Raw genomic sequence first — 10,213 nt, forward strand, 5'->3', positions numbered from 1 at the left:
ACTTAACTCTCTCGTGGCGCACATGCTAGCCCTGTAGGGATATGAAATTTTGTATCTTGATATCATCAAATTCAAATTCAAAATTTCTTTATTCATGTAAGCCTATCACAGGCACTTATGAAGTATGCGAAAATCGAATCGTCACTTAATATTAGACATGTGAAAATTGGTTTCTGTCCTTCCTTCACGCCCTAACTTAACACCAAATCTACTTGATTTTTGGCATAGTCAAAGTCAAATATTTCTTTATTCAAATATGCACATAGATGGCACTTTTGGTGCGTTGATTATATACAAAATGTGTACATAGAGTGAGTTGAAAAGGCAGAGTGACATGCTCTACAACAAGGTTATGGAAAGGGAAAACATTTTTTACACTAGCGTCTTATATAGTTCGATCGGTGTCTTATTCGTACTGGCAAAGTTTTCAAGTTACCGCGCAAACGAAGCCGCGGGTAGAAGCTAGTTGGTAATAAACCTAATACAGCAAAGTGATCTTTTAATTTTTAATATTATAGACAGGTTTATTATGCGATTTTTGTTACTGATAAGAGATCTGTATATTGTAGCTCCTAAAAACAATGCTAATCTGAATCCTTCACGAGGATGGGTATATTTTATGACATGATAAAAAATAATGCAAGAGGGCGGTCACCTACTCGTTGGACAGATACGGTGAAATCGTCGACCCAGACAACTGTGGCGGAATGCTTCCGACCTCCAAAAGTGGAGAAAACTCGCGCGAGAAGCCGGGCGATCCATAATGCCACGGAATTCATCTCTGCAGCGACCATTCTGCCAAGAGTGCAGGACTAAGAAGAAAGAAAGAAGGTCATATTAGATTTACCTTTGCCCGAGTAAAAACATTGTTTTAACTTAGGCAAAGTCACAACACATTAATTCGGATATTTAAAATGAGATTCGGTTATTATTTTGGGTATTCGACAGTTTCACAACGTCATTTGACATCACCATGTGTGATTCCACCATTCGGGTTCCGAGCGTGTTTTCAATGGATGGTGTTGGATGTGTGGACTCTAAAAAAATCCACAAACATTATATCCAATCGTGTGCTTCAAAATTGTTCTAGATACCTAATTCTACAAGAATATATCTCTAATGTTGAGTGAACTCATTTTGAGTGTGTAGGTTGATTTAACTTTGTATTGTTATAATCTATATGTTCATAATTTAAGGAATAATTCGGCTTCACTAAATCGTGTGTTGGTCGGCGTACATCCGACTAGTTTAGTCGTGAGTACGTTCACGTGACGCGGTGATAAGCAACCTGCGGGAAAAGACGGACGTACTATGGCAGTAATGAAGGTCGTGGGAAGGTAGCTGTGCTATACCACGATCTTATCTCTATATGATCTGCACCGTTACGTTTACTATTATTAAACTCTTTATTTGTATACCACAACATTAACATATATGTCGGCAGGGGGACGGACAAGTCAGTAGTCTTTGTAATTTGATGAAATGAAGTAAAATTATAATCTTTTAGTTAATAATGATTAACCACTACTTCAATCAAGTTAGTAATAATGCGAGAGGGTTAGCAACTATAAATTGTGGATCCTATTTCAAATTTATAGTTGAGAATAATAGTTAGTTCGTTTTCCACAAATTAATCAACCAAAGCGTCTAGGATACGCTACTAGCAGGGTACAACATGTGCAAGGTGCTACGCCAGAGCCAAGACTACCTCGCCACTGCAGTTTCGGTCCTTATATACGGATCAGAACGACTTGAGTAGTAGGTGAGTGGGGATAATGAACAATGCGCCAGGTGGCGAAAGCGGCGCACGTGTTGTTTACAGATTTCTTGCCAGCTGTGTACGGCGGCGCAGGCGCCGTCATATACATAATATAATAAAACCAGAAACAAAGAAAGAAGTAGAATACAAAACGCGGTCTTATCGCTTAATAGCGGTCTCTGAATACGTACGAAGCGTTTTGATTCTTTCATTATGATCCGCACCGCAAAGGCCTGCACTCCCATCTTCAGTCTACCCGATACCTATAATCTGGGTACCTTCAAATCAAGGTTGAATAGGTAACTTGTAGGCAAGCGCCCCCATCTTAGGCTGCATCATCAATTACCATCAGGTGTGATTGCAGTCACGCACTTGTCTATGTATTTAAAAAAAAACCACGAATAGTTTTTTTTTCGTAGGTGTTATATATACAGAGCGTTACGCGAACGAGCTCAATGACTTGACTAAAGAGTATGAACGAGCTGGAAACTAATTGAAATTAAATTATTTCTTAATTATGCTTATTTGTAATATAAAATATATTTATTGGAGGTGGATTTTTCAATAATGTAAGCATAGGTAACCTACTTATAATCTCGTAGATTTTATAGATTAATTGTAAAGAATTAAATGTTAAAACTTTGCGTGCATGACCGAATTTTTATTGATATCATGGAATTCAAAACGTTTTGACAAACTGATATTTATTTCTTGGAATATTAATTGGACTCTTATTACTCTTATTAAGATTCAATGTGTCTTTATATTAGTAACTATTTCCAATGACGGCCGAGTCAAGGCCGTGGGTTCGATTCCCACAACTGTAAAATGTTTGTGTTATGAACATGTGTGATTTTCAGTGTCTGGCTGTTTATCTGTATATTATAAGTATTTATGTATAATGTATATTATTCCTAAAAATATTCATCAGTCATCTTAGTACCCAATGATGTGTGTATTGTCGTAGTATATTTATATGTATTGTGTATTAAATAAGCCATTTTTACACAAAGTTTTCGGTCATGCACCAATGCTATGCCTTCCCAATCTAACCCCTAATATATGTTAAGTGTAGGTAGTTTTTATATGTCATATTGTATTGTTAAAGTTAAGGTTTTAAAAGGTTTTATTTGAATATGAAAAGAGTTACTTATATTATAGTCAAGAAGTTATTTATTTACAAATATTTAAAAAAAAACAACTGGGTGTATATGGTCTCGAGTGTGTTGTCTATGTTTTTGAATGTACGCGGTAGGTACGCCCTTTATTGTGAACATTCGAATTTCAAAATGGTTTTCAAACTAACATGACGCGACTTATACGTTGAAAATTATAACATTGGTTAACTAATATATATTTTATATAAAAAGTAACATTAAAAGTTTGTTTGTTATGATAATAATTTAAATATTTATTGTTTGTTATATCAAGCTAAACTCAATTCCATGACTCAGTATCTTCCAGTTTACCAGTTTTTTGGTGTATCGCATAGTGTATGTGAGAGCATGGGGGAATGAAATTTTGCCTGTGGTATTATAGATTATTAATCTAAAAATTTTTTGTAATTTATATGTTATTTAAATTTACGTATTTTAATCAAATTGAATTCAAATTATTTCCTCGGTGGCTTATGAATTTATATGATTGGTCAACTGTATTTTTCCCCAGCTATTATTTTCCTCATATGAAGTTTCATACAAAAATAAATGACTAGATACATTAAAAAACGTATTGTTGGGCCAAATATTTTACTAATAACACATATCAAATTGCATTTAAAAAGATAATTCAGTAGATCAATTAAACCACGTTTGGCTACGTTATTTTGACAAGTCGCTTCTACGATTGTATAACCCGCGGCATTAAAAAATATATTTATAAAAGGCTAAAAACTACATCGTGTTTACTCGCTTGTACAAGCCAATAATAAAGTGATTCTTAAATGGCACAGATCAAAACTATGTATACAACGTGTTACCGAATTACGAAATAATGTTGTACAATGCATAAGTATATTTCATAAGAAATTACCCTGTACAAATAATAAATAAAAAGAAGCAGGACTATTTTTCCATACAAACTAATTTAAAATATTCTAAGTGTTTACTTATGGCAACCCTATCGAACATAAAAGACCGACACGCGCATGGTACGTACGCTACACAACGCGTACCTAATAAAGTTACAAAAGTTAAATGAATTAAATTTTGCATGTGATGTTAGGGCTGTATATGAATTTTTTTCAGTTAAAACTATGGCAGTGGTTTACTCAAAAACTATTAAATTCAAATTCAAATCTTTATTTGCGTGATTGCAGGTTAACAAATTTGATCTTATACTAAAACATAACAAGTTACGTGCTACAATCTGCCATTCTATGGCATGCAAATTATAATACGACCCTGCTTTCTGAGTCCAAGGCCGTGGGTTCGATTCCCACAACTGGAAAATGTTTGTGTGATGAGCAATAAGTGTTTTTCAGTGTCTGGGTGTTTATATGTATTTTCTAAGTATTTATGTATATATAATTCATAAAAATAGTCATCAGTCATCTTAGTACCCATAGCACAAGCTACGCTTACTTTGGGGCTAGATGGCGATGTGTGTATTGTCGTAGTATATTTATTTATTATTATTTATAATAACACCTTAATTATAAAATTATTTTTCCAATTTATACAAAATGTCAGAATATTAAGGTATCAAAAATTATGAAATTAAATTACAATGTCAACTTAAAATTAAACAATGTAAAGTAAACCAAAATATAAACCTAGAAATACAATAATAATTAAATTTTCGTTTTCACAGATGAGTCCCAGAGACAGTACATAATGTACCTCTAAAGCCTGTGAAGTATTATTTCGGTTTTCATTTACACGTTGTATAAATGTGGGAGATTGTATTTTTTTAAGCGCGAACGATAGTCGCATTTGATACCCAAACTGGATTTATAGGGTATTTATTTATATGGATGTTTGTTATTGTGTATCTATTCTTGGAATACAAATAGTTAATTCGCAAAGTGCATGGAGCAAAAATGCATAGAGCATTATTTCATTTCAATTTTAATAGATTTAACGATTTTGTATGCTTCCTTGCATACAATTTGTAATCATTGTATATCAAAAGAATATGTGTATCAATCGTTAAGTTAAGTATATTTATATATAGAGAAGTAATTCCTTTTAAGTAAGTTATTAAAAACGTCGACGATAGTTGTACAAAAAATAATCAAATTGTTTTCTATAGCCAAATGATTACTATTTATTATACATAATTATTTAAAATCCTGTTCTTGAATAATTGTTACATAGGACCTTCCAAGTCTGGGTATAAGTGACAGATTGAAGTTAAAGTAGCTTCGATTCAATTGCAAGCTTAAAATGGGAGGATTAACATATAACTTAAACTTTTAAGCAGAGGGTGCTGTTTGTGCCTTGACCCGCTATTTTCAAGCGTCCAAGTTTTTACAGATAGCGTTCCTCGCGTTTTTTTTACAAAATCACTTGTACAGAATATACAGGGTGAAATAAAAAATATCACAAAGCTGTCGGCCTGTAGTTGTTTACATTAAAACTAACAACTTTTGTTCTAAGACTTTTTTTGACTCGATAGTTCCGGTGCGATGTCTCGTAGAAACCTGTTAGGGGTATGACTACCATACTCCCTAACAGGTTAGCCCGCTACCATCTTCGACTGCATCATCACTTACCACCAGGTGTGATTGCAGTCAAGGGCTAAATTTTAGTGGAATAAAAATAAAATAAACCTAGCTCGGAAGGTCCACCATTATTAACCTATTAGCGGCCCACTACAAGACACTGGTCTCCTCTCGGAATGAGAAGGGTTAAGCCCGTAGTCCACCCCGCCGCTGGCAAATGGTTAACATCGCAGCCCTTTGAGAACATTAAACATGCAGGTTTTCCCACGAGCATTTCCTTCATCGTCAAAGCAAGTGCTATTATATTTCCTAAAACGCACATAACTCCGAAAAGTTAAAGGTGTGTGCCAGAAAATCCGACCCACCGAAAAGCAGATCGAAGTCCTTTCCGTAGGCTAAGCCAAGCTAAGCTTAGATATTGATTGCCAATTTAAAAACTATATTAGTACTTAGTTATTCGAAAAGATTCAACAGCTACTGCATCAACAAACAACTAGATATGATCTTGAACTCTCTTTCTAGATGTACCTACTTTAAAAGTTTTATGAAGAAAAGGGGTATTTGGGTCACAATGACAGTGAAGCTGATATTAATTTGGCACTTTTACCCAGACGTTGTCGAAGTAGTAACATCACATAACTTTAAACGAGTGTAAGTATATAGATTGTAAGAAAAAAATGTCCCTGTGTCATGTATTTTATATACTGTTTACGAGTTCACGTTATTTATTATTGTATTTGTGAAAAATCTAAACATCTGTAGATTAGGGATTGTATTGTGTGGTGTGATTCACGCTGTGACACTGTAGATTTGAATCACATTGGTACCGTTGGACACTTTAACTCACAGGGTCAAACATGTATTCCGGAAACACGAGTATCTTATAATTTGGTTTTTGGCCTACGTAGTTTGCGCTGGATGCTAAATACTAGATAGAAATTGAGATGACCTCGAGCAAGAAACATGTCGCGTAATCCGTGTTCATTTTAATTATCACCAAGTATTTTGTTGAAAAAACTGAACGGACTATTAATACAGCGATCTAAGTTATCTGTAGCTGCACGCAGGTTGTCAACTGAACCGGCCCGCTGATTGGCTGATACAGAATACAGAATTCTGCGCATCGAAACGCACGAAGTACGAGAAATCTTGGGTTATTTATTTTGCATCGTCTGCGCAGGCCACTATATTGCCTAATCTACAGCTATAAGATTATTCATTATTTACAAAACATCTTGTAGGTATATTATGTCAGTGATGGACACATAGTGTGTACTTACATTTTATATTATGTATTTGATTTTATAGACACTGAATTTGGCAGAATTGTAAACTAATCTAGTGTTATTCTTAATCTTTGACTCCAAATTCTTGCCTCCGGCTTTGGGGTTGTTAGTTGCGTTACGGTTTTCTTTTTACGCGTACACATTGCCATTTTTAGTGACGTGCGATTTTCCTTCTTTTATCAAAGCTATGGCGCTAGTTTTGTTTGACATAAACGTTGAGCTTATATCGGTTACTAAATCATCCGAACTAACTCCGATTATAGCTCTATTTTTAGAGACCACAGTTTCATTTACAGAATTATTAAGAATATAATGTATTAAGTTAGTTAATGTATTTAGTTTTTAAATAATGCAGTCAGTTGTGCATGCCATATCTATATTTACGTGATGACAATAAGATCGGTGAAATATTGGCATGGCATTGGCTGGATGTTTTCGTGTGGCCAAGTTAGGCTGAGCGTGAGATGGAATCGATTAGTTTTAAGAATGAAAGAGCGAGTAGTGTAAGCGTAAAGGTGTCAAAAGGGCTGGTAACCGATTGAAATTGTTTGTAAATTATTTTTTATTTTATGAGTATTCCACTTATGCATGGTAAAGTATATGTACAACTGTATCTGTCACCTGCAGGACGATTCAGTATCGCAGTTGACACCAAATTTAGTTAGCCACTATGGTGAGTTGGCACCAAAAAACCTGTTAAATCCATATTTTGCATTTTGAATCCTAAGTTTTCAACTGAGTTCGATTCAACTCGGTAAGCATACAATTAGGTAATGTATATTAACTGGTTTAGACCTTATTTGATGGCAATTTCCCACAGTGGCTAGCTAAATTTGATGTCAACTGCAATTAAAAAAGTTGATCCTGTTGAGAAGTCTGCCAAAAACTCAGCAACTTTTTGTAAACATTGACGATTACGTGATTTCAGCGTTTGCCAAAACTGTTGGGCTTTTTTTGACGTAATTGCCTAAGAATCAACCTGTTAGTTAAAATTATTAGTGGGGTCAATACTTATGGAAACACCTAAATTATCTTTATTCGGTTCCTCATAACTGGGGATCGTGATCGGCGAGTAATCTTGTGATATGTCTCAACATCGGGTCGGCAATATGTATTGCCCTGAAGAAGGTACGGGCTACAACGTTATTATCTTGGCAAAGAACTCAGGTCGCTTACCGGCACCTTTGTAGATTCATGTGCTAGTGATATAACCTATTGTGGACGCTCAGCCTTCAATATTTGTGTTTTATGATAAAGCTTTGTGATTTTAGGATATTTTACCGCCAGCTCGCCCTCGATATCAAAATCTGCATTAGGTACAACATCACCAGTAGGGCTAGCATGCACGCCACGAGAAATTTATGTCTACCAATTATCTCTTCGAATTATTTTTATGGAATAGTATTTATGTCTACCGATTATCTTTATAGAATAGTAGTTCTTCTTTGTCGTAATACTCTTGCCAGACTGGTCGTGGTCATCACGGTGGGACATTGTTTGTGGCAGTTGTTACTCGCCTCACGATCATTCGCCACTTCTCCCTGTTTGCAGATAGTCTGGTACACTTATGCAAGGGACCTCCCACTGAAGATTTGATTTGATGGTCCATCGCATGGGTGAACTACCGCGCGCTCTAGTGCTTTCTACGTTGCCCTTGCAGAATAGTAGTAGTTCGGCTTTTTGTGACAGTTCGTCCGGGGTTTTTTCTGCCGCGAAACAGCATGGGTGTATTCTGGTCTGAAGGGCCGTCGTTGCCTAAGTCTCAGGTTGATGGACACATGGCGGCGCTTAGTTAGACGTATTTCCTTAGATGCCCTGGGAAGTGTTGCTCTGTTTAGCGATTGTTCTCTTCGCACCACCAGGTAGACTATCTGCTTTGACAATCAATTAATACAAGTAACTGGTAAATTTATAAATAAATAAATATACTACGACAATACACACATCGCCATCTAGTCCCAAAGTAAGCGTAGCTTGTGTTATGGGTACTAAGATAACTGATGAATAATTTTTATGAAAAATATACATAAATACTTATAATATATAGATAAACACCCAGACACTGAAAAACATTCATGTTCATCACACAAATATTGTCCAGTTGTGGGAATCGAACCCATGGCCTTGGACTCAGAAAGCAGGGCGCAGCCCACTGCGCCAATCGCTTATAATAATAATTAATTAAGTTTTATATTATAGTTGACTCACATTAAAGATTACCTTTAATCTGCGCCAATCGGCCGTAATATAATCATCTCGTGGTGCGTATGCTAGCCCTACTGGCCCTGATTACTTATAATATACCATATCAGTACATTTTAACGTAACAAAACGTGGTCAAAATGTATGATTTTAATGAATTAGAAATCGGAACGCAATTATTTTTCCGCAGCTTTATCATAAAACTCTAGTAGAATCTTTTCCTTGTTGTATTGTATCGTAGAGGTTTCGTGTGTACCTTTCTATGTACTTGTGTATTATGTAACAAATGGGTATATATTGTTGTGATAATGTTCTACACGGATGATGTAGCCTTAGACGAGATTTTAATAGACCTGAATATATATTTCGTCATTTTAAACGGGTTTTTGATTTACCATTCCCAATCTACCGCCGGAATATACTTTGCCAACATGTATATATACGTGAAACAAAAACTTTGTACCCTTGTATGATATTAATTTTATATTTTTTTAATTTTACTTTATAATTTTCCACACTTTAGTTTATAAAGAGAAGGAATGCAGAATACTAATAAACTTTTAATCATGCATAAGAGATACATTAAATCCATAAATAAACATGGCATACACTACGAAAGTATACACACACACACACACACTCACAAACGCATTTATACTCTTTTTCAATCATTTTTTGGATTATATTTTGTTTGAAAAAAAATATAATTAAACAGAAATAAAATAGAACAGAGTCAAGTGTCAGTCACGGATATATCCATTGGGATACGTACTTCCCTTTCACTATCACTATCACTATCACTACTCACTACTAATATTATAAATGTCAATGTAAGTTTGTTTGTTACGCTTTCACGCAAAAACTACTCCTAAATACTACTCATGAAACTTTGTACACATATTCTTGGAAGTGTTAGAAGTAATATAGGATACTTTTTATCCCGACATTAAGCTCGGTTCCTTTGGGAGAGGGGATGAAAGTATTTGACGATTTTACACCATAACTCTGACAACCGATTTAAATAATTATGTTTATACTATAGAGGTGTTGTATTATGTGTTTAAGTTTGCCAAAACTGTGCAGATCTGATGAATGTGGTTGGAGATAGAGGACAGAACTCCTCAGCGGACAGAACTACTCAGCGGACAGCAGCAAACCGCTCATTTAAGGCTTAGCGATACTGAATCCTTTTTTTTTTTTAGAACTACAACTAAATTGAATGCCACATCAATAAACAAAATCAAACGCAGACGAAGTCGCGGGCAACAGATAGTATATATATATATATGTCGGAGAATGGCG

This window comes from Pararge aegeria, chromosome 10, assembly GCF_905163445.1.
Source record: "Pararge aegeria chromosome 10, ilParAegt1.1, whole genome shotgun sequence".
NCBI lineage: Eukaryota > Metazoa > Arthropoda > Insecta > Lepidoptera > Nymphalidae > Pararge > Pararge aegeria.